The following is a 25,625-nucleotide window of genomic DNA, read 5'->3' as shown; positions in this document are numbered from 1 at the left end:
AAATGGGGGCAGAGAAAAATACATCATAGCATGACAAAACACACACACACACACACACACACTCCTGCTGAGTGATCTTGCAGGTCTTGTAATCATTTTTCAAAACATACACTTTATAACAATTGGAAAAACTTAGTGTTTCATCATTTCCCCGTTATTATTCACTATTTTAAATGTGTTTGTAGGATATCTGTTTCTGAAATGACAGAACTGTTGATTAAAAAGGAAAATACCATCTTAACTAACAACTGTAAAACTTAGACTAAATATAACAATGAAAATAGTTTTTAGTCCACAAAATATTTAAAATTGAATTGAAATTCTATAAAAAAAATTCATGTGGGTGAGATCAGTTTTTAACAAGAAATGGACAGTTCTAAAGAGGTTTTAATTCCATACTAAGATAGTCTTAATATTCAATCAAATTAAGGCCATATGAAATTAGTACTTCCTCTCTAGTTATATAGAGTATCCCTATACTGTGAGTAACTACCAAAAATAATTGGAAAAGCAGATATAGCATGATTTAAAATACAACGGAAGCAAACCCTTTAGAAATAAACTCACAAAATATCAACAATGGAGTAGGTAATATATAGAAATCCTGGTAAGCTTAAAATAGCTCACTAAATGCTATAGCAGAAAGTTAAAGCAAAAAGCAGTGAGAGAAGAAGATGAAGAAGGAGGAGGAGGAGGCAAGGGAGAGGGAGAGGGAGAAGAACTGTAAATGTGAACCAGAAGGAAATGCTGTATTTGAAAACTGCACCAAAATATTACTGTATGTGCATACATACATATACATAGAAATTTAAGAAATGAAAAATAATCAAGTACCCGATTAAAAGCTCAGAAATTAATAAAAAAATAAATCTTTGGGACAAAGGGTAAAACTCTATATCAGAATATGTTAAGCATAATAAGCCAAAAGTATGTGGAAAACAACTATCAGATGACATGTCACAGAAGTGAAATACAACTAATGAAAGCAGACAGATTAACAGTTCTCAACAAAAACACTCTGAAGCTCTACGGAAAATATTTTTGGTTCAAATATGAAGGAAAGGGATATGGATAGTGTTCCAGACTGAGCTCACACATTAACGTGTTCAAAAACCCAGGTTCAAGCCCTTGCTTCCTACCTGCAAGGGGTTGGGGGGTGGGTGGGTGATTCATATTTTTACTGGATAAGATAGAAAGAAAATTTAGAGAGGGAAGAGAGAGGAGAGAGAGAGAGAAAGGAAGAGAGAAAGAGAAACACCTACAGACCTACTTCATAGCTCATGGTAAAGTACCACCCCTGCAGGTAGGGATCAGAGGTTCAATCCAGAACCAGGTCATTGCTCATGGTAATGTGTGCACTTAACTGAGTGTGACATCACTCTTTTCCCTCTCTATCCCCCCCTCCTCTAAATCACTCTCTGTCATATCAAATAAAAATAGAAAGATAAAAGAGAAAAAAAGGGAAAATGGCTACCAGGAGCAGTAAATTTGGAGTGCCAGTACCAAGCCCCAGCGATAACTCTAACAAAAACAAAAAAAAAAAAGGAAGAAAGAGAAAGAAGAATGAAAAAGCGGAGAGATATAATCTGATAATGAGAATAACAATGGCAGAACTTCTGTAAAATTGCACAAAGGATGGTAAGGTTAAGCATGTCAGGATTAATGCTAAATTATAAAGTTTCCAAAGAATAAAATAGACTTCTAACTTGGTTATAGTAATAATTAATACTGTTATTTTTAAACTCCTTATAACATTAAAAAATACATTCTCTTTAAAACTCTATATTTCTCTTTGATCTAGGACTTTGCTTAAAAGCTTTGATGTCTCTTCTCCTGACCCCCTACCCCATTATACTGCTTCTGTTAATCTCAACTAAATCAGTATTTGCACCATCATGCCAATTCATGCTGCTACAGCCTTTTCACTACTGTTTGTCTTCAGAAAAACCAATCCTAAAACGTCAAACCCGCAACTTCTTATGCCCTGTAAGATTTATTTTAACAAAAGGGAATACCCAATTTCATTCCAGCTTTCTGGTATTCCAACAAAGTTACAGATTCTAGATACAGGCTAGGCCCTATGGTACTTTATACGTGTGTTCATGTCTCCATAAATTAGGGACAATTCAACATTTTCCTCCTCTTTCTTTCTATTTTGTTTCAATAGAACAGAGATAAATTGAGAGGGCAGAGGGATAGAGAGAGGAAGAGAAAAAGATAGACATCTGCAGACTTGTTTCACCACTTGTGAAGCTTTCCCCTGCAGGTGGGAAGCAGAGGCTCCAAACTGGCCCTTGAGTTTGATAACCTGTTCTTAACTGGCTGTGCCACTGCCTGCCCCCTGGAAATTCTACATTTCAAAGTAAAAGTGCTTAATAGTTCTCTGTGATTAGACTTAGACCTACTAAGCCTGAAAATCTAGTTGAATGTCCTAAAGAAGGCACCATAAGTACATTAGTAAAGTATTTATCATTTGTACACAGGAGAAAAAATATAGACAGATCTGCTGTTACAAAGAGAAATATCACAGATGTAGAGTGAAAGAAACATTGAGACTATAAGGACAAAACCTTCTTCTATTCCAGGCAGAAAGCAGAATAATACAGCAGATGAGAAACTTTTCAAGAGCAATTAAGATCAAATATATGGTAACTGATTATTACTGATTTTGAAAATCATGTTCTACAAAATATTTGAGAATGTTAAAATAGTAAGTAGCTCCTATGGGAAATACAGAATTAGTTTCCTGGACACCTGTAATTGTATCAGTTTTATCAAGTGATCAATGAATAATTTTATTTAATATATAATGGCATTTCAAAACATTATTGTATATATATTTCATTTATTCTACTCAATCTATATCCATCAGCACTATAACTCTTGTTTGAGCACTGCTAAGTTGTCACCTTATACTTAGAAACACTGATCATACCTTAGCATTAAAGTTGGAACTGAAATTAAAAAAAAATGTGGGCGTCAGGAGGTAGAACAGCAGATTAAGTGCAAGTGGTGCAAAGAGCAAGGACCAGTGTAAGGATCCTGGTTCCAGCCCCCGGCTACCCACCTGCAAGGGGGTCGCTTCACAGATGGTGAAGCAGGTCTGCAGTTGTCTTTCTTTCTCCCTCTCTGTCTTCTTCTCCTCTCTCTATTTCTTTATGTCCTATCCAACAAGAACATCAATGGCAACAATAACAACAACAAGGGCAACAAAATGGGAAAAAGTGGCCTCCAGAGCAGTGGATCATAGTGCAGGCACTGGGCCCCCACAATACCTCTGTAGGCAAGAAAAAAAAAATACAGCACCAAATAGACTGCAAAAATGACACTTGTTTATAATAGGGTGAAATGAGAAGACAGGCATTTCTTCTCTCCTATCTGAGAATGCATGTGTTTGTGACTCAAATATTTCTTCACTGTGAATATTTGTAAATGATTACAAACATGTCATGAGATTTTACTTTTTGATCACAAATATATTATTTGAGTAGGTAAATTCTTGATTACAAAATCTATAACCAACAAAGATTGATAGCAAATGGACATTTGGTAGAACTTTCCATTAATAAGTAAAATTAGAAAGTTTTGATATGTAATTGAATTAAAATCAATTAAAAATAATACAAAAGACTAGTTAGAAGACATTTTAAATATGTTAGTTTCAGTAGTCACAATAAAAATATCACACACCTACAGAAACCTAATGAAAAATATGCAAGATATTTTCAGTTACACAAATAATATTTCATAGTTATACATATAACTATGTTGAAAAAGTCTATATTAAGAAATTAAATATCTGGGGAGTCGGGCTGTAGCGCAGCGGGTTAAGCGCAGGTGGCGCAAAGCACAAGGACCGGCATAAGGATCCCGGTTCGAACCCCGGCTCCCCACCTGCAAGGGGGTCCCTTCACAGGCAGTGAAGCAGGTCTGCAGGTATCTATCTTTCTATGCTCCTCTCTGTCTTCCCCTCCTCTCTCCATTTCTCTCTGTCCTATCCAACAACGACAACAACAATAATAACTACAACAATAAAACAACAAGGGCAACAAAAGGAAATAAGTAAATAAAATAAATATTAAAAAAAAATTAAATATCTAATTTAATATATTTAAGAAATTAGTATGTATATATTCAATGCAATGGTGTCACAATATATGGTCTAGCAGATTATCTGTGTAAAAAAATGATTTTTAAAATATACAGGAAAAGATGAAAGGCCAAGAAATTGCAAGAAGAAATTGAGATTTAAACCTGAAAAGAAGGTCCTACCCTATAAGATAATTAAGTCTTCTTAGAATGGTGCAATCATTATTTAGGATATTATCATAGCAGCATAAAGTTAGAGAAACAGACCAGTGAAATGGAATGTAAAGTTTATGTTCATATTCACATCCCATCTATATGAAGGTAGAACCACAGGACAGAAAAATACAATTATCATAATAAATACAACTGAAATAGATACCTTCTCATCATCAAATACACAGTAATTAAAGAAAAAATCTAAGCCACTGAGTGAGAACTACATCTGTAATATTTAATTATTTGTACCTGAGCTTTTAATTAAGAAAGTCTGACAACCCACTCAAACCACAAGTAAAAACTTAGAGAATTTGCAAAAATATATAGAAAGATTTCATCTAGACTGCAAATGTATTGAAAATCATGAAGAATGAAAGAAAAACAAGTCATCAAAACAGTTTCTCACAGACTCACCACATTGGCCATCATTTAACACCTGAAAGTATCACAAAGTTGAAGGGGATCTGAGCCAACCAGAATTGTGATGTACTTCTGGGGAGAGGGAAAATTTACACAAGCATTTTAAAATCTATGTATAATTATCTACCAGTCTGAGTAAATGTTTTCCAAATGAAACAGCATTTCTACTTGTAGCTATTCAACAGAAATGCAACTACATAACTACACCAAACAAAGAAACTATATCTGTGTGTCAAGAAAAATTTTTCACAGGCACTCAAAACTGGAATCTCATGAGATGTCCACAGAAGTAGAAGTGACTTCAAGGGAAATCATAATTCCCAAGTTACATTCCACAATGAGAAAGGTTGTACTACAATGAAATTGATTACATTAGTTATAAGAACATGTATGAATATTGTGACCATTATACTGAGAGAAAAAAGAGCAAATATTAAAGAGTAACACATGGTGGTCTTCCATTTATCTAGAGTTTAAAATTGGGTGGAAATATTTTATCATGTTAGGAGTCAAGTAGTGACTTTCTTTGGGAATGAGGGAAGTACTGTTTTTGAAGGATTTAGGGAGGGCTTCTAAAATATGTGAAATCTTTTACTTCTTGAGTTGGTGTTAAATAAACTTGTGTGTTAATTTCTCAATAATTCATTAGTCATAAACTTGCAATTTGGGCATCTAATATGTCTCTTTATTTTTAAATATTTTTTAAAAATTGTATGTTCCATTTTAATAACAGATAAAAAGAGAAAGAAATAAGAGAGAAAGACCAGAACCCTGTTCACCTCTGGTTTATTGTGTTGCTGGGGACTGAACCTGGGAGCTCAGAGCCTCAGGCATGAGAGTACTTTGCATAATCATTATGGTGTCTCCCCAGCCCGCATGCATCTAATAGGGTTTACTTGAACAAGAAATGTGAAGTATCCCATATTACTTACTCTATAGGCAGATTTAGAGCACCACTTTTCATTATTTGGCTATATACAAACTCCAAAAGAAAAACACAAGAGAAAATGATTTATCTCCTCTCACTGTTAGCATCCTGCTCATTTAGGAAACAATCTTGGTGACATTAATTACACAGTACTATAGAACTTTTTATAATCATTAAAAAAATAACTATCCTCAGATGATTGGGTTTTTATTTTAATATTACACAGAGTGAAATCAATAAGGAAAGGAAAATTCTCTCTTGCCATTTGCTCATTAGTTCTAGCAAATCCTCTATACATACTTGTAATTGAAGAAGGAAGCCACATCTCACCTCCACAGGTCAGCAGAAGCTCATGAACAGCAGAAATGATGAAGGTGGTTTACCTTGTATAGCAGTAATCTCTGTTGTATTCCAAATAAAGTGATCATTAAGAAAACAAATTATATTTCACACTGAATCAGCCATAGAGGCCGTTGAAAATGTGCTTTTAAAAAATGTCCACTTACAGTATAGTGGTTAACCCTTAATGTAAGACACCATTTTCCTTATATCTTTAAATGAACGAGCCCCAGACAAGCCACCAGCGGGAGTTCTATAGCTGTCACCCACTGGACTGAGAGTCATACCTGCAAAACCCTTTTTTATTTTTCTTCTCCTTTTTTTTTTTTTTTTTTTACCAGAGCACCAATCAGCTCTTGTTTATATAAGTGCAGGAGATTAAACCTGGGGTTTTGGAGCCTCAGGCAACTGAGTCTCTTTGCATAACCATTATGATGCTGGCTTTGAAAGTGACTGGGATCCATGTGGATTCAGTCTGCTAGGAAGGATCATCAGTTTCCCCAATGAATGGGTACTCACGAGATGCACCACAGGGAAGTCAATCCAATGCATCCCATTGCATTTCTCATCTTACAGAGAAATTCCTATCACCCGCCCAGGCTGGTTTCCACCCAGGAAGATCTACCTGCGAACAAGCCCTGGCCCTCTCAACTTACATTGAAAATGGATTCCAGAAGAATTTAAAGACGGGTGCTGTCTTTGTTGATCTCACAGCAGCCTATGACACTGTCTGGCACCTTGGTCTCCTGGTCAAGATCTCAAGATGCCTGCCCCCATGGGTGGCCAACACTATATCCTTTCTTCTCCAAAACAGAAGATTCCGGGTACATCTGGGTGACAAGTCTAGCAGACGGAGACTTGTCTCAAGTGGCCTCCCCCAGGGCTCTGTTCTGGCTCCTACGCTATTTAATATTTACATCAATGACCTCCCAGAAACTTCTTCAAGGAAGTTCATCTACGCCGATGACATCTGCTGTGCAACTCAGGTATCAAAGTTCTACATCCTCGAGAAACACTCACGAAAGACATGTCTCTGAGATCTGATTACTGTAAAAAATGGCGACTAATCCCTAGCACTGCAAAAATGGTATCATCTGTTTTCCATCTACACCATGCCTCGGCCTCGCGTGAGCTTAATGTGCAGCTTGGCTGTACGAGAATCCGGCATGAAGCCCAGCCAGTCTATCTTGGCGTTACTCTCGATTGCACCCTGTCATTTCACAAACATCTCATAAAAACTGCAGCAAAGGTGGACGTGAGGAATAACATCATTGCAAGACTGGCCAGCTCCTCATGGGGCGCGAGTGCTTCCACACTGCGATCATCATCTCTGGCATTATGCTATTCCACTGCAGAATACTGTGCCCCAGTATGGTTCTGTAGCCCCCATGTCCACTTGGTCGATTCCAAATTATATTCCTCCATGAGGATAATTTCTGGAACCATCTGTTCCACCCTGGTTCCATGGCTGCCAGTTCTTAGCAACATTGCCCTGCCAGATATTCATCGGGATGCGGCATCATCTAAGTTCACTTCCCACGTCTACGCTCAACCAGACCTGCCAATATACGCGGATATCTTCGCCCACCCTGTCCAACGCTTGACGTCTCGTCACCCAATCTGGTCCCCTATGCCTACACTGAACTTCTCTGTTCCAGTCTCTTGGAAACAGAGTTGGCAGTCAGCTGAGGTAAAGAACAAACACCTCATCACAGACCCCTGCAGGCGTCAACCCGGCTTTAACCTAGCACGTTATGATCGGGCCCTCCTCAATCGCTACCGAATAGGCCATAGCCGGTGCGCTGCTATGTTCCACCGCTGGGGAGCCAGAGATGACCCAAATTGCCCCTGCGGCTACAGACAGACTATGACCCACATAGTCATAGTCAATGACTGCCACCTCTCCAGATTCAAAGGAGGTCTCGAAACTTTACATCAGGCTCAATCTGACGCTGTTGACTGGCTACGGAAGAAGGGCAAATGCTAGAAGAAGAAGGGGACAATTCAAAGATGACTAGGTAAAGGTTCTGTTCACAGGGACTTTCAATGAAGTTGCTAATAAACTTCTTTTCAGGTGCATTGGTTTTTGTCAAATTCTCAGCCTTTTTTTCTTTTATGGACAAAGAGAAATTGAAAGGAGAGAGGGAGATAGTGAGTGTGTGTGTGAGAGAGAGAGAGAGAGATGAGAGAGACTTGCAGCCCTGCTTCAACACTGGTGAACCTTTCCCCCCTGCAGGGAACGAGGGGTTTGAACCTGGGTCCTTGCTCACTGTAATGTGTGCATGTAGACAGGTGTGCAATGGCCTGACCCCATATTCTCAGTCTTTTGACTCCCTTTTCTAGCCTGTCTCCTTCAATTATTGTTTCCATAAATTATGATTATTTTTCTCTTTTATTATGTTTTCTTCTCAAATCCTCAAAGTTTGCTTTCTTTTCAGAATAATGATATGTATATACCATACATATGTATGCATATGTATATGCATGTATATATGCATGTGTATAGGCATGTGTATATGCATGTGCATATGCATATGTATATTCCTCTTCTTTTACATGATTGGTCGTTAAACTAATAAAACAAAATGAATGTCCATGGGAAGTACATACGTGCTTGAACATACAGAATAATTCTTTCAGACATTTTCAAAAGAAAGCTCTTAAAATGAACTGCTTAAGGGAGCCAGGCAGTAGTGCAGTGGGTTAAGCACATGTTGCACAAAGCACAAGGACCATCTGAAGGATCCCGGTTCGAGCCTCTGGCTCCCCACCAGCAGGGGGGTCGCTTCACAGGCAGTGAAGCAGTTCTACAGGTGTCTATCTTTCTCTCCCTCTCTCCGTCTTCCCCTCCTCCTTCTAGTTCTCTCTGTCCTGTCCAATAATGACATCAATAACAACAACAGAAAGAACTACAACAATAAAACATGGGCAACAAAAAGGAAATAAATAAATATAAAAAATTAAAAAATGAACTGCTTAAAACTCATCTACTTTTGTCCATTTATTTTAAATGTTGCCTGCTTTTTCCCCTAAACATGTAAAATCTTTCCATTGTTTCTTCTTAGAAGACATAGAAAAATAAAGGCATCTCAAGAGTGTCACTATGCTTCTTTTTTTTTTTTTTGTAATTTCTTCTTCTTATTTACTTTCCCTGTTGTTGTTCTTGTTAGAAGCAGTAGTTTTAAAGTTTTGAGTCTAGTTGCTTTTCTGCTTATAGTGTGAGATGGAAAATTCCTGTACACCCTACACAGGGCAAAAGTCACCACCCCTGTGCAGGGGCAAGTCACCAGTTTTATCTTAGAGGAAATAGCTAGCCTAGCCACAAACCCAAGTCAGCTCAAGGATGATGAAACTCAACCGCCTGAGGCCAGATGGTCTTAGTCGATAACTGAAAGTGTGGTAACCTTATTTTGCATAGAGGCTTGAAATTAGAGAAATTCTATAGGTTGCTTAGTGTGTTGCAATGTTTGAAATGATTGGATCCTGCATTTTATATAAAGTACCATTGAATAAGTTGTAGAATCCTTGTTTTGCATAACCCCTCCCCCTTGGAGTGTGCTCTGAAATCCTATAAATTTTGTGGTTTGAGCTCTGTTCGGGGTTGAGCTGGTGGACTGCTGTCAGTCACCTCTCGGCCCGGATTCAAATTCATGAATAAACATTTTTTGCTACCTTGCAGTGGATGGTGGTTTGATTTCGCTAGCTAACAGTTCTTGTTGTTTTATTGTCATTGTAGTTATTATTGTTGTTATTGTTGTCATTGTTGGATAGGACAGAGATAAATGGAGAGAGGAGGGAAAGACAGAGATGGGGAGAGAAAGAGAGACACTACAGACCTGCTTCACTGCCCCTGCAGGTGGGTAGCCAGGGCAGGAACCAGGATCCTTGAGCTTCGCGCCCTTAACCCTCTATATTACTGCCCCATCACAATGTTTCTACCTTAAATTGTCACTTACTGTCTGTATTGGAGTCTGTTTAGTAGCTGTCCCCTCCTTTGCTTTTCTGCTCAGCGAGTCTCTCCATAAAATTGAAGTCCACTGGCTGGTGTGAAAGTTCTTGAAGGTAGGGGCAGGTAATTGTCAATCACATGATAGAATGTATTATTATTGTATAATTGCAAAGAAGATCGATGCTTTTACTAATTTTCCTTTAGAATGGTGGGCTTGATAGGGTAAAAAAGAATAAGAAGGCAGACAAATAGAAATCGAAATAATCTGTATTACTCTTTTTTACATACCTGTAGAAAAAAAATTTTCCTATATACCCTAGCATATATCTTGTACTGTTTGTGCATATCTTTTATGCACATCTAAATGTTCTCATTCTCTTTCATATGAGTATTCAGAATAAGTCTATGAGCAGAAAATAGAATATTCAGCCCATCCACCATATGCAAATCAAAAGAGATGCAAACTCAAATCCAACACTGCAAATCAGTGACTGGATTTTGACAGTAGAAGCCCATAGGGCTTTGATGGACTAAGATCCAGCAAGTGATTTCCATTTCCTCTTTCAGAAGTGTTCTAAAGTACAGGATGAAACAGGAGAGTTTAACTGGGTCTCTCATATCTGAGATTTCACTGCTATAGGGGCTAAATTTATTTTTCTTTCATTTTATTTATTTATTAATTAATTAATTTATTATTTATTTATTGAATAAATAAATTTATTTATTTATTAAATAAATAAATAAAAAAATTTCAAAATAAATAAATAAAAAATTCAATTTCTCAGAAATTGAGAAGAAATGGATACTAGAGTGGGCGAATAAGAGACACCCACAGCCTTATTTAACCATGTACAAACCTTTCCCCCTGCAGGCAGGTACCAGGGGCTTAAACTCAGTCCTTGTAACATATGCACTCAATAAAGTGTGTCCCACGTGGCCCCATGGGGCTAAATTTTCCATTCACATAGTGATACACACAGGAGAGGTAGACAGAGGGAAGTGGGAGTATTATAATACTGAAGCTTCCTCCACTGAAAGAGCATTTCCAGTGCTGAGCTTCTGCCTAGGTTGCTAAGGCAATGGAGGCGCCCTGCAGACTCCTCACTCTCAAATTTCAAATTAAAATGTTGCACTAAGAGATTTTCAATCCTTATTCATGTGCCTTACAAATGAATAACTTCTCCATCTCTTCCAAGTCCACCTCAGCATCATGGCGCACAGCAGCCATTTAATTTAAAATGGCTAGATTTAATTAAAACTTTTTTCTAAATTAAAAGATATCCTCAACATTGAGAAAATTTTATGGTGCAAAGGAAGAAACCCTTCTCACCATGGCAGGAAAATGAAAACTAATTCCTATATACATTTTCAAATCCAATTTGTTTACATTTGAAAACAAGTTTGACTTTCAATTAATTTTTTAAAAAATATATTTATTTATTTATTCCCTTTTTGTTGCCCTTGTTTTTTTATTGTTGTAATTATTGATGTCATCGTTGTTGAATAGGACAGAGAAATGGAGAGAGGAAGGGAAGACAGAGTGGGGGAGAGAAAGATAGACATCTTCAGACCTGCTTCACAGATTGTGAAGTGACTCCCCTGCAGGTGGGCATCCAGGGGCTTGAACTGGGATCCTTATGCCAGGCCAGTCCTTGCACTTCTTGCCACAAGCGCTTAACCTGCTGTGCTACCGACTCCCTAATTAATTGAGATTATCATTAATTATTTCCCAGGCAAACTAATATTCAAAGAACTAAAAGTAATTGCTAGGGAAAGTTTCCATATGGGAAAGTTTAATAATTCATTAGTGTTTTTTTGTTTGTTTGATTTTAGTTAATTTTTGAGACATGTCTTTCAACCCCAAAACACAATAATTTACCATTATAGAGATTCTTTTTTTCTCTCTAGTACTCTAATATCTAATTCACATTTTTGTGTGTTTTGTCAATATATATATATATATATATATATATATATATAATCTCACATATCTCTTATATATATATATATAATCTCACATATCTCTTAGATAAAATATTCTATCTTTGAGGGACACCTTTGAGATGTTCTTAGATACCTGGAATTTTTTTGGTTAAATATAAATATTTGATCCTGTTATACTTCAGAATAGCTACTTCTGGGAATATTCATAGTAAAAACTCTCAGGTTAAGTGTATTATTAGGATGTTGATATGATCCAGTGTGAATTCAGCTCTTGGTTATCTAAATATATATTAGTTGAATATAAAATGAAATAATTGCCTTTCTGAATTTTCTGGCAGTATTAATAGCTGAAAATAATATAACTTCTAACAATATTGTAATTTTATATTTGCTAGAAATTTTCATCCAATATTGACTGAAAAGATCAATAGACTATCTCAGCATGTTATGCTCTGCATTTATTTACTGTTGCTACTGATGAAATAAAATTAAATTATAGTACTTCATCAGCCCTTAGTGTCTGTACTTAATTTACTTCCAGTGTCATTTCCAACTGTATCTGGTTGATCCTGTGACAATTACAAAGACAAACCCTTAAAAATTGAGAAAAGTTGGAACCAAAAGGAAGGAGGAGAAATAAGAATTCATGCAATAAGAATATATTTTTAAATGTGACTAAATTTAAAGCATCCCTACCATACTTACGTTGTTTCACTTGATACTGGGTTTCATGTGTATCAAGGCCCCTGGAATTCTCAATAAAATACTATGATAGTCATCATAAATATTAGACTATAATGCAAATGATACAAGATGCTTTTGGAAGGCTTAGTACTTATTGCTAGAGCCTAGTGCTTTCTCTCTGTTGAAATCTATTAGTACAGAAAAGTTCAGAATACATTGTTGCAGATTTATTCATTAATTGATTCGTGCATCAGAACTAATTAATCAACAAATATTCATTTAACATCTCCCATTCACCTTACAGTGCACTCAGTCTCAGAAATAAACATGATCTTCTGCCTATAGAAATGGTATTAATAGTTATAATGCACTAGCAGCAGATGATGAATTTAATAAAATAAATGCAATCTTACCTGCCTAAGTGGACCAGGATCAGAAAATATGTGAAATTTGATTTCAAAGCATAGAGATGTCTTGGGGGAAAAAGAAAGAAGGGAGGGAAGAAAGAAAGGAGGATAAGAAGAAAGGGGGAAGAATAAGAAAAGAAAAGAGAGAAGAACGAAAGGGGAGGGAAGAGAAGGGAAGGGAAGGGAAGGGAAGGGAAGGGAAGGGAAGGGAAGGGAAAGGGAAAGGGAAAGGGAAAGGGAAGAGAAGGGAAAGGGGAGGGGAGGGGAGGAAAAGGGGAAGGGAGGGGAGGAAAAGGGGAGGGGAGGGGAAGGGAAGGGAAGGGGGAGGGGGGAGGGGGGAGGGGAAGGGGGAAGGGGGAAGGGGAAGGGAAGGGAAAGGAAGGGAATTGAAGGGAAGAGAAGAGTAAGGGAAATATATTTCAGGGAGAGAATGTTGAAAGGTGTGTGTGAGAAAAGAAAACAGTACTTACATATTGTTGGATAAAGCACAGTAGCTGCTCAGTAAAATATGTTACTATTTCATAAGGTTGAAAAATGAGAAAATTACCTTAGCAGCCTTGGTGATGGTACTTTTATTAGTGTGATTGATTTTTATTTAAAGTGATTCCTTGTTATTTCAGAATACTGTTGAAAGAAATTAATTTTATATGGAAAAGTAAAATTTATTGAAACAAATCTCTTTAGGACACAATATGGGCTCATATTTATAGCTTTTTTTTTTTTAAATTCAATTACCTAGCTTTCAATCTAAATCATTTTTAGAACAGTACATGGTTCACCAACTATTCCTTCTAGTTTTTAGTTTTTAAAGAAGATACAAACAAGGGTAAAAGACTTTTGCTATTTCAATGTGTTTCAGGTTTTTTTTTTTTACACTTATGTAAGTCTTAGTCAAGAAATAGAATCTACATACAACATATATTATAATAAATTAATCTAGGTAAACTTACAATTTAATTAGTCTTGGGGCCCAGGTGGTGGCACACCTGATTAAGTGCTCATGTTACAGTGTGCAAGGACCCAGGTTCAAGCCCCTGGCCCCACCTGCAGGGGAAAACTTCATGAGTGGTGAAGCAGAGCTGTAGTTGTCTGTCTCTCTCCCTCTCTATCCTCTCCCCTCTCAATTTCTCTCTGTCTCTATAAAATAAATAAAGAAAGAAAATAGTAAAAATACGTTACAATTTAATTCATCCTTTGCCAGCAATTAGTCCTAACCATCTAACTTGTCAGTTTAATGCTGTTTGAGATCAGTTTGCTTTCTTTGTATACAGCACAGTTAACAATAAAGCGAAAGCTGGCCATCAAGAGGCAGGAAATCATCTGAACATCTGGTCTAGGCATTCCTAATTTTGATTTTGGGTTATCTAAACTGATCAAGTTTCTTTTATTGCTTTTTAAAATTTTTTTCAAAAAATTTTATTGAAGGAGTTAATGGCTTACAGTGTAGTCATTAACACATTATCCTTCAAGTTCTCTTTCACTCCTTCATCCCCCATATCCCACAGAGTCTTTGCTTTGATGCAATACACCTTCTCTAGTCCACATTTCACTTTGTATTCTCCCTCCCAAGCCTCCTATATTAAGCCTTGCAGCAAAGTAAAATCATCTGGTATTTGTTCTCCTTTTGGCTTATTTCACTTAACATGATATCTTCAGGTTCCATTCAAGATGATGAAATGGAGATGACTTCATTATTATTTTTTTATTTTTAATTTATTTTTAAAAAGAAAACACTGACAAAACCATAGGATAAGATGGGTACAACTCCACACAATTCCCACCACCAGAACTCCATATCCTATCCTCACCCCTGATAGCTTTCCTATTCTTTATCCCTCTGGGAGTATGGATCCAGGGTCATGATGATGTGCAGAAGGTGGAAGGTCTGGCTTCTGTAATTGCTTCCCCACTGAACATAGGCATTGACAGGTCGATCCATACTCCTAGCCTGCCTCTCTCTTTCCCTAGTGGGGCAGAGTTCTGGGGAAGAGGAGCTCCAGAACATATTGGTGGGGTCCTCTGTCCAGGCAAGTCTGGTTGGCATCATGCTAGCATCAGGAACCTGGTGTCTGAAAAGAGAGTTAACATACAAAGCCAATCAAATTGTTGACTAATCATAAACTTAAAGGCTGGAATAGTGTAGATGAAGAATTGGGGAGGGGGTCTCCATTTTATAAATAGCTAGTAGGCGTATTTTAGTTATATTCCAAACGTCCTGTGGCTATACTATTTTTTTCTCTTCTTTTTTTTTCCTTCCATCATTTTCAACAGCTGGGTACTACTTCATTATTCCTGTTGTTAGAGCTAGAGAATGGCAGCAAAAAAGAAGTAAGCAGAAAAGAAAATGTAGGGACTAAGATTAGTTTCAGAATAACCAAGAGATGATACACTGAGTCCATGGAAGTTGATATTTCTAAATGCTCCCCACTCCTGCATATTAACCAAAGAAGCAACGTCATAGCCAAGAAGTTCAAGAATTGAATAAAAAGTGTGTTGAATATGCACCAGTCATCCTCCAATGTTCTTTTTTTTATCTCCATGCATCATAACTATATCAGATTTGTTCCTCACTAGGACATTTATTTTTTATGACAGAGCCTGCCTTTTTACACCATCTTATATTCAAAATGTGACACATAGGAAATGTTTACACAATCATTTTAGAATGAGTTTAAAGAATCAAGAATGTATACAAAAAAAAAAAAAAATCAGCAAGAGGGCACTGGGTAGTAATGCGCCTGGTTAATCCACAAAGGTAAGGAAGGGGCTGCACGGGATCCCAGTCGGAGCCACTGGCTCCCCACATGCAGGGCGGTCTCTTCACAAGCCGTGAAGCAGGTTTGCAGGTGTCTCTCTGTCTCTCTCCGACTTTATCTCCTCTAACCTCTCAATTTCTCTCCGTCTTGGCAAATTAAAAAAGAGAGAGAGAGAGAGAAAGGGCTGTCAGGAGGAGTGGATTCGTAGTGGACGCATCAAGCCCCTGGAGACACAAATAAATAAACAAACAAATAGATAAATAAGCAAAAAAGCTAGCCGATTTAATTACTTCTTGCTTTGTGCCTTTCTAAACTTTTAGATGGAAAAAAAAAAAAAACATGGTTTATTGGGGAGGGGGGCGGGGGCGCACCAGGCTAGCACACACCGGAAAGACAAGGACTGGCTTAAAGGTCACGGTTGGAGCCCCCCCTCCCGCGCTCTCCACCTTGGAGGGAGGTCACTTCACAAGCCTTGAAGCAGATCTGCAGGTGTCTATCTCCCCACCCCTAACCCCCCCCACCCATCCTTGTCTTCCTGTCCTCTCTGGAGTTCTCTCTGTCTCATCCAATAATAACAACAACAATGATAAACAACAAGGGCAATAAAATGGCAACAGTCTCGGTTAGTAGTGTAGGCACCAAAAACCCTGGAAGGCAATATATATATGGTTTATCTTAGAAAGATATAATTTAGTTACTGTTACATTTGCTAACAGTAGCAAGTGAGAGTAAAACAAAGAAAGAAGACAATATTAACCAATATTAGGGGCGGAGGTGCAAAGGGTAAATAAAAGAAAAGGTGAATGCGGCCAGTTATATAATTGATGCTTAAGTATGTCCAGTAATTGAGGATGGAGTGGGTTGGCTACTTGCATCCCAGGGGTAAAGAACTGATGAAAGAAGAAATCTTAAATTAAGGATTTTTAAAATTATTTTGATAGTTCAGAGAGAAGTTACGAGAAGAAGAGATAGAGAGGTTGAATGAAATAGAGACACTTGCAGTAATGGTTCCCAGAGACCTGGGGGACAGAATCAGGGTCCTTATGCATGATAACATGAGCACTTAACCAGATGTGCCACCACCTGGCCCCTTAAATTCTGTATTTTTTAGGGTGTGGTAGAAAAGCAGGATATGTAATAATAAGATGTGTGTGTGTGTGTGTGTGTGTGTGTGTGTGTGGTTTTATATCTGAAGCTGTAAATTTACTGCAAATAAAAAAATCCATCCTTTTCCCTTTCTGGGTTTATTCTTTTCAAGGTGAATTTATTCTCTTATAGGTCCAAGGCTGATCTCTTAGGTTGATAAGGTCTTGGTTGGATTTCCATTGCAGTAGAATGAAGTAAAGGACCTTGTAAAATTAACGTTCCTCTGCTGCTCTGAAGATAAGTGTTCGGCTGACCCCAAAAGAGCAACACTGACTATAAAGTTCACCTTTTTTCCATATCCTGACGTTGAAAGAAGGCTGAAATGGTGAATAATTCATCTGGTAGTGATAAGCACTGTGGCCTTGTTGGTAAAGGCTCTGTGATACTATCACCATCCATTCTCTTCATGGAAACCTATAAAATGTTTTTTTTTTTTTTATTTATTTTATGTCTAGTCCATTTCGGAAGCAAACAAAAGACACTAACAGAGGTCTCAGTGTAAAGGCTCTATTGGAATGGTTTATATCATTTTTCAAAAGTGTGATATTATTTTCTTTGGAGTATTGATTATATACAACATGCCAGTTTCATCTTTTGGCATGCAATTTCTATATTGCCATCATTTAAGGAGCCAGCTAACATACTGGTACTTATTCCAAATCAGGGAAACCTGCCAGCAGTAAGCTCGTGCAAATCTGACCTAAAAGTGTACCTGATTTTTAAACTTTTAGTTCTTGAAATTTCTTTAATCCTCTTTCATAAGTCTCCAACTTTCCTGTTTTAATATGTCTACCATGTATCAGTCACTTCTTCTTCTTCTAGCGTTTGCCCTTCTTCCGTAGCCAGTCAACAGCGTCAGGTTGAGCCTGATGTAAAGTTTCGAGTCACTAAGAAACTTTCAGTAATGTACCTCAAAGTTAAATGCAGGCAGAATCAGTGCTGAACAGAATTTGATCATCTAGCTCAGGCAGCGAGAAGAATTGGGGTAGCTAATCCTAAGGTCATAAGATTCATTACCATCAAATCAAGTCTAGAGTAACCCAAAGACTGATAGTAAAGGGCAGTCTTAAAATATATATATGTATGTATCAGAAGTGAAAGCCCTAAGTTACAACTGCAAGTTAGTTCTAATACTTAAACTTCTGGCACTAAATATAAACATTGTTTTTCAGAGGGTCAGACAGTAGTGCACCAAGGTAAGTACACATACTATGAAGCCCAAGAAAGGATCCTGGTTTGAACCCTTGGCTCCCTTCCTTCAGGGGGCGGGGGAATGCTTCAAAAGAGAACAAGCAGGTCTGCAAGTGTCTATCTTTCTCTCCCCCTCTGTATCCCCTTCCTCTATGAAATTCTCTCTGTCCTACCCAACAATAATTTTTAAAAAGCAAGCAAGAAATAGAGAGAGAGAGAGAGGGAGGGAGAGAGAAAGAAAACAAAACAACAAAAACAACAACAAAAAACGGTCGCCAAGAGCAGTGTATTCACAGTGCAGGCACTGAACCCCAGTGATAACCCTAGAGGCTAAATAACTAGATAACTAAATAAATAAACAAATAAACATTGTTTTTCAGAAGCAGTATATAGTGTACATAAAAACAGCCAAATGTTTTACTATTAACTCCTAAGTCTGACTTTCTTGGCATTATGCATTCACTCGGCTTTTCTTCTGAATCTATTTTGTGAAAAGATTTTTACAGATACCATGAGGACAAAGAAATAACTAAGATATGTTCCATGCTTATAGGATAATGAGGTGAATAAATGACTGAAATTCAAAACATCATGTTCTAGCACGAAGATAGCAGGCACTTATGAGACTATTTAAGCCAATCTAGATGTGTAGGTGAAAGATTCACTAGAGATGTTACATGTAAGTGAATATCGGTACGAGGTAGGTAGACCTGCATTTCAAACAAAATTATGTGTTAAGACAATAAGGAGGGATCTTTTATAGAAAGTATATACTTCTTCTCGCCCCGTCTGTGTCTATACATCAATTACAAGTTGGAAAAATAGCCATAGGTTGGGCTTGTCAGGCAGATGGAGCTCATACAATGATAGGACACTGTACACAAAATTGAAATTTATTCTGCAGATAATGGGGAATCCAGAAAACTATGAACGCAACTGTGACTTAGTTACTGACCTCAACTTTTAAGGAAATCTGTTACTCTATTCATAGGCCCTGATGCCTTCCTTCCCTTCCCTTCCTTCCTTTCATTTCTTTCTTCATTTGTTTTATTTTGTGTGCTATGCTGAGACCTTCACATATGCTCAATTTCAGTGCTCTAGGTGGTATCCCCCTTCCCCATTTTATTTTCAGATAGAAAATTATAAAAAGGGAGAAAGCAGCAGAGGGAAAAGGGCAGACATTACAACACTTTTTACGTAGTTTCCCCTGGTGCTGTGGTAAGGTGCTCTTACAAGATACTCTCATACAGTGCTGGGTACCCAAACCTGGTTCCTTTCACATGACAGTGTGTACTTGACTAGAGAATCTACCTTTTGGCCCATTCACAAGAACTTTCTTGGGATTATCTAAAACTAACTATTCTTCTTCTTCTTCTAGCGTTTGCCCTTCTTCCGTAGCCAGTCAACAGCGTCAGGTTGAGCCTGATGTAAAGTTTCGAGACCTCCTTTGAATCTGGAGAGATGAACACACAGAGGTTATCACTGTTCTCAGTCATCAAGTCATTTTTCCTCACTCTTTCCTTCACATTTTTAGAGATGAAAAGCAAGAAAAAAAGCAAAAACAAAAACAGAGAGGGAGTGATACAGAGAGAAGCAGAGGTAGATATAGCTCTGCTTCAACCATTCATATGGAAACTGGGAGGGAGGTTGAACATCAGTTTTCATGTTCTCCTGGTGTACCACCACCTGATCCCTTTAGCAGGGATTCTTACATGAGTAAAAGCATGGTAGAAAAATAAAACTCAACAGGGCATTTATGGCCCCACATTCCTTGGGAGAACAGAACCAAATATTGACTTCAAAATTTATTGTTTCCAGCAGTAACCATATTCTTCTTTATTCTTTTTGTTCCATCTTCCATAAAGTCAGATTTATTCTCGTAATGGGAGTGCAAAAAATGGGAGTGCAGTTTCAGACTTCATATCTCTGTATCAAGCTGTCTAGCAAAGCGACTGATTGGCTTTGGGACACAATTGGACTTTCAGCTAGAGCCATAGATCTTGTCTATTCACAGTCCCTGAGGTTTGGAACTTTGTCTTATAGCAAGTGGCTTCAAAGTACTGTCCATCTCTGAGGATCGTGCTTTGAAAGTGACTATATCGACCAAGGACGATGTCATTAAATGACACAGGAGTGCAGTTTCAGGTGGAGAGATGCTGACAATTTGTTCTTGTCCTTGTATCTCCATAAGAATTCTACTATTCTCTTTGGAGACACAGGAGGCCTACAGGAGATGCTAAGAATCAAGTTTCGGAGATTCTGCATTACGCTATGACAACTTCAGCCAAGATTTAGCATATATATCTTAGAGGAAGAGATTATTTTGTCTCTCTGAACTCCGGAATCTATGATGATGTTTTTCTTTTTACATTTTTTATTTATTTTTTTATATATTTTAAAAAAGAGACGAACAAATCCATAGAATAAGAGGGGTACACCTCCACACAATTCCCACCACCAGATCTCTGTATTCCACCCCCTCCCCTGATAGCTTTCCTATTCTTCATCCCTCTGGGACATTTTTTTATGATGACCTGCAGATTATAAAATAACAAAGGTATAGTTTCACATCACGTTCACCACCAAAATTCTATTCTTTTCTTCCTTTCTCATTGCCCTCCCCATAAATAACCAGCATAATTTGCAAAGTCTTAGACACTGTCTAATTCATGTGTGTGGATTTTTTTCATGTGTTTCTACTTTTTATATTCCATATAAGAGTTAACCCTTGCAGTAGTTGTCTTTTATTTAATTATTTATTTCACTAAGCCTAATCAACTCCAGTTTCATTCATTTTGTATCAAAAAGTAGGATAACATTTTTAAATTGCTGTTAACTGTATTTCCCATAAATTCTTTATTTAGTCATCTGTCAGTGGACTTTCATGTTGTTTCTGTATTCTGGCTATTGTGAGTAATGTCGTTATAAAATTGGGAGCACATATGCTTCTTTGAATTAGTGTTTTCATAAATGCCTATGAGTAGTAATTCTGAATCACAAGTTATTTTTATTTTTATGTGCTTAAGGATTCTACGCTTGGAAATTTGAGTTAATCAGAAATGTTTATTGATAGCCTTCCAATCACCACAAGGTAACGAGTGGATCTCCGACTCTAAATACTACAAGGGAGTAGGACATCTGATATTACATAGGTGATATTGATATTAAATGTTTAGACAAATATCTTAATGCCCTGTGAATACTGGAGTTGTTATCAGGGTCAAATTGTTAGCAATGTGAATAACAAATGAATTTAGTAGGCACGTTTTGTAGGGACAAGATGATGAGGTGCCCCTGGTTAATACAGGAGGATATCATTGGTAATGATGAGATAATTAGGTAATGATGAGGGCTAGCAGGGAGCTAAAAAATCTTGATGACTGGGTAATGTGTAGCTGGCTTGACCAATAGAGGAGCTGTTCTGTCCAGTGGAGAGGAATTTTTGCTGGCTGATGGACATATTAGCGTGAGACAAAGAAACTCACATGTCACATTAAGGAACCCTGTGAGGATCAAACATATCAAGGCAACGTTTAAAATTTTTTTTATTTATTTATTTACTTTCTTAAGCAGAGCACTGCTCAGTTTTGGCTTATGGTGTTATAGGGGGTTGAACCTGGGAACTCAGAAACTCAAGCTTGGTAGTCTTTTTGCATAAACATTATACTACCTCCATGCCCAGTAGTAAAAATTTTAGATCTTACATTCAAGAGTTCCTCTTTTAACCATACTATATTTACTTTTCGTTTTGATATTTCAAAATAATGTTTTTCAGGTTAAATGTGTATTTTTGTTTCTGAAGCTGCTGAGTATTCCAATCAATATATTGCTTCTTTTGCCTAAGCTATCTTCTGTTAAATTTCCAACTCTGATGACACTAGATTCTTGAGGACATAATTACTATTAATATCTCCCATCATCTTAACCATTTTTCTTGACAACTATTATATAATTGGGCACATAAGATAAATAAATCATGTGTATAACTAATTGAATTTTTGAGAACTTATTTATTTTTGTAGGTCAGAAAAATATTAAAAGTTTAAGATTTTCAGCACATTAGAATCTTCAATATTATTGTTTCACATAGGCTTAGATTGTTTTTTGTTTCCCTATGCTGAATCTTATGCAAATAAAATCGTATTTATACATTATTTTATGTGTGTCTTTTTCTAATACTTGTGGAATGTATTCATCTTACATATATTATTCATTAATAATTTTTACTGCTATATGTTATCTCATTTAATTAATATAGGATCCTCTACTCATTCTTCTATTGAGTACTACTCCCTTTTTGAGCTTTTGGTTAATTTAATTGAAGCTATTATAAACCTTATAATATGTACTTCTTGATACACATTTATAATAGTTTCTGATGGTTATATATCTAGAAGTGAATTTCCTCATCAAAGGTTATAAAAATTGTACTATCAATGACCATTAATAAGTATGAAAATAGCTGTATGAGCTCATATTCTTATTAATATTTTATGAATGTTCAGTACATGCTAGATTATTTTCTATTCCAACTATATACTCTTACATCAAATTTATAAAATTGTAGCAATTTTATTGCATCATTTTGGTTTCAATTTTTATTTCACAATTAAATATTAATAAAAATTTTCATATGTTTTATTTTATTTTAGTGCCTTCTACTCAACATTTGATCCTATTATCCTCTTTTTGACTCATAGTTGTTCTTTATGTAGTCTGTGTTAGTCTTTTGACAGTTTGTCATACTACAGAACTACTTTCCCATTCTATGTCCTATTATTTATCAATTAAGGATGTTTTTAATTATAGAGGCTCTAACTTTGCAAGTTTTACTGCAATTAAAATCAAAGCCTCATATGTTCAAATGTGTGTTCTATAAAGAGTTGAACCCTACATTGAAGTAATAGAGATTTTTATCTTAGTAGAGTTTAGATTGATCAATTTCATTACTAAATATGGTCTTTTGGCATTAAGTTTTAAATGATAGTTGTTTACTACAAGGTCATGAAAATAAATATTTGAATTATTTTCATTTTATTTCATATTGAGATCAATACTCCATCTGAAATGTGTTTACATATGTCCAGAGAAATGAGTATAGATTCCTTTTCTGATAAGCTGCTAAGCTGGTGATCCTACATGGGGGTAAGCAATGATTAGCCAAAGAAGAAATCACAGACTTAATTCAGAAGTTACTAGAACAAGTGTGTTAGTCATCGTATTTTCATTTGGCAGAGACTTAAAGAGTAGAAGTAAGAAACCTTCACCATTAGTAGAGAAAGAGGAAGGTCCGAAAAAATTTCCTGACTGGAGATTCATTGGTTTGTGTAAAATAGAAGCACAAAAGGTATAAGTAGAGTATTCCATGTAGTTGAGTATAGGAGTCACTGAATGTTTGTCAGCCACTCCAAAATTGGAAGCAGGAGCTAAATGTAGGCAAACAGCCAGTTCCTGATCAAGCCCTGGATATTTGAATTTTATTGCTACAATGAATATAGTTTGACCTCCTAGACATTTTTCTGTACAGATTGTTATCAGATTTCAGGCTCAGGTAAATAAAAAAAATTGTATAGCCACAGGCCCTTTAGAATATAACTAAAATATTCCTACTAGCTATCTACAAAACGGAGACCTCTAAATCTTTATCTGCAATATTCCAACCTTTAGGTTCATGATTAGTCAACAATTTGTTTGGCTTTATATGTTAACATTCTTTTCAGCCACCAGGTTCCAGATGCTAGCATGATGCCAGATTTGAATTTTCCAAAAAATAGTATGATGTGCCTTCTCCTTCCTTTGAATCTTGTTTTGTTTTCTTAAAAATCATTTATTTTTTTCTTCCTAGATGGATGATTTTTCTATACTACAAAATGGTCATTCTTCCAAAAGCAGGTTATAGATTCAATGCAACACCTATGAAAGTCCCAATGATATTTTTCAAGGAAATTGAAAAACTTAAATATCTATAGAATACAAAGAAGGATAAGAAGAAGAAGGAGGAAGAGGAGGAGGAGGAGAAGGAGGAGGAGAGGAGGAGGAGGAGGAGAAGGAGGAGGAGGAGGAGAAGGAGGAAGAGAAAGAGGAGGAGAAGGAGGAGGAGGAGGAGGAGAAGGAGGAAGAGAAAGAGGAGGAGAAGGAGGAGGAGGAGGAGGAGGAGAAGGAGGAGGAGAAGGAGAAGGAGAGGAAGAGGATAAGGAGGAGGAGGAGGATGTGAAGGTGAAGAAGAAGAAGAAGAGGAAGGAGGAGGAGCAGGAGGATGAAGAGGAAGAAGAAGAAGAAGAAGAAGAAGGAGAAGACCAAGCAAAACGGCAACAAGAACTAAACATGAACAGTAAGAACCTTCTTGAGGAAAATAAAAAGGAGAAGTTGTCATGCTCACTGACTTCTGTTCATACTACAAAGCAGTCGTAATTAAAACAGTATGGTGCTGGAACAAAAATGGACACTCAGACCTAGTCAATAGAGTAGAGCTCAGAAATAAACCCACACATATATGGGCATCTAATAAATAATAAAGGGGCCAACACTACTCAATGAGGAAAAGAAGGTCTCTTGGGGCTGGGTGATGCTGCGCCTTGCTGGACATGTTATAATGTGCAAGGAGCTGGGTTTGAACTCCATCCCCCACCTGTAGAGGGAAAATGTGGTGAGAGGTGAAGCAGTGCTGCAGGTGTCTCTATCCAATAAATAAAGATAATTAGAAGTTAAGAAAAACGTCTCCATTACTTGGTGCTAAAGAAACTGGACAGCCACATATAGAAAAACAAAACAAGAACATCACCTAACACTACACAACAAAATCAACTCAAAATGTACCAAACATTTTGCTATTTGACCTCAGAATATAAAATATATTTTTTAAAAAGTGTTTTTTTTTTTTCCGAGACTGAAATCTGAAATGCAGGTGGATCCAAGTTATTGTCTGGGGAGATGCTGTCTTGGCTGCATAAAGGACCAGAAAGCTGGATCAGGGAAGCCACAGGCCCTTTGGAATATAACTAAAATATGCCTACTAGCTACAAAATAAGCCCCACCGTCCAACTCTTCATCTGCACTATTCCAGTCTTTAGGTTTATGATTAGTCAACAATTTGTCTGGGTTTATATGTTAACTCTCTTTTCAGCCACCAGGTTCCAGATGCTAGCATAATGCCAACCAGACTTCCCTGGACAGACAACCCCACCAATATGTCCTGGAGCTCTGCTTCCCCAGAGACCCACCCCACTAGGGAAAGAGAGAGGCAGGCTGGGAGTATGGATTGACCTATCAACACCCATTTTCAGTGAGGAGCAATTACAGAAGTCAGACATTCCACCTTCTGCATCCCACAATGACCCTGGGTCCATACTCCCAGAGGGTTAAAGAATAGGAAAGCTATCAGGGGAGGGAATGGGATACGGAGTTCTGGTGGTGAGAATTATGTGGAGTTGTACCCCTCTTATCTTATGGTTTTGTCAATGTTTCCTTTTATAAGTTAAAAAAAAGAAGAAATTTTAAAAAAGAAAACATTAGTAACACTTTAAGGACCTTAACATAAAAGATGTAATTTGAAGACT

The sequence above is a fragment of the Erinaceus europaeus genome, chromosome 15, assembly GCF_950295315.1.
Source record: "Erinaceus europaeus chromosome 15, mEriEur2.1, whole genome shotgun sequence".
Taxonomy (NCBI): Eukaryota; Metazoa; Chordata; class Mammalia; order Eulipotyphla; family Erinaceidae; genus Erinaceus; species Erinaceus europaeus.
This window is presented reverse-complemented; position numbering follows the sequence as displayed.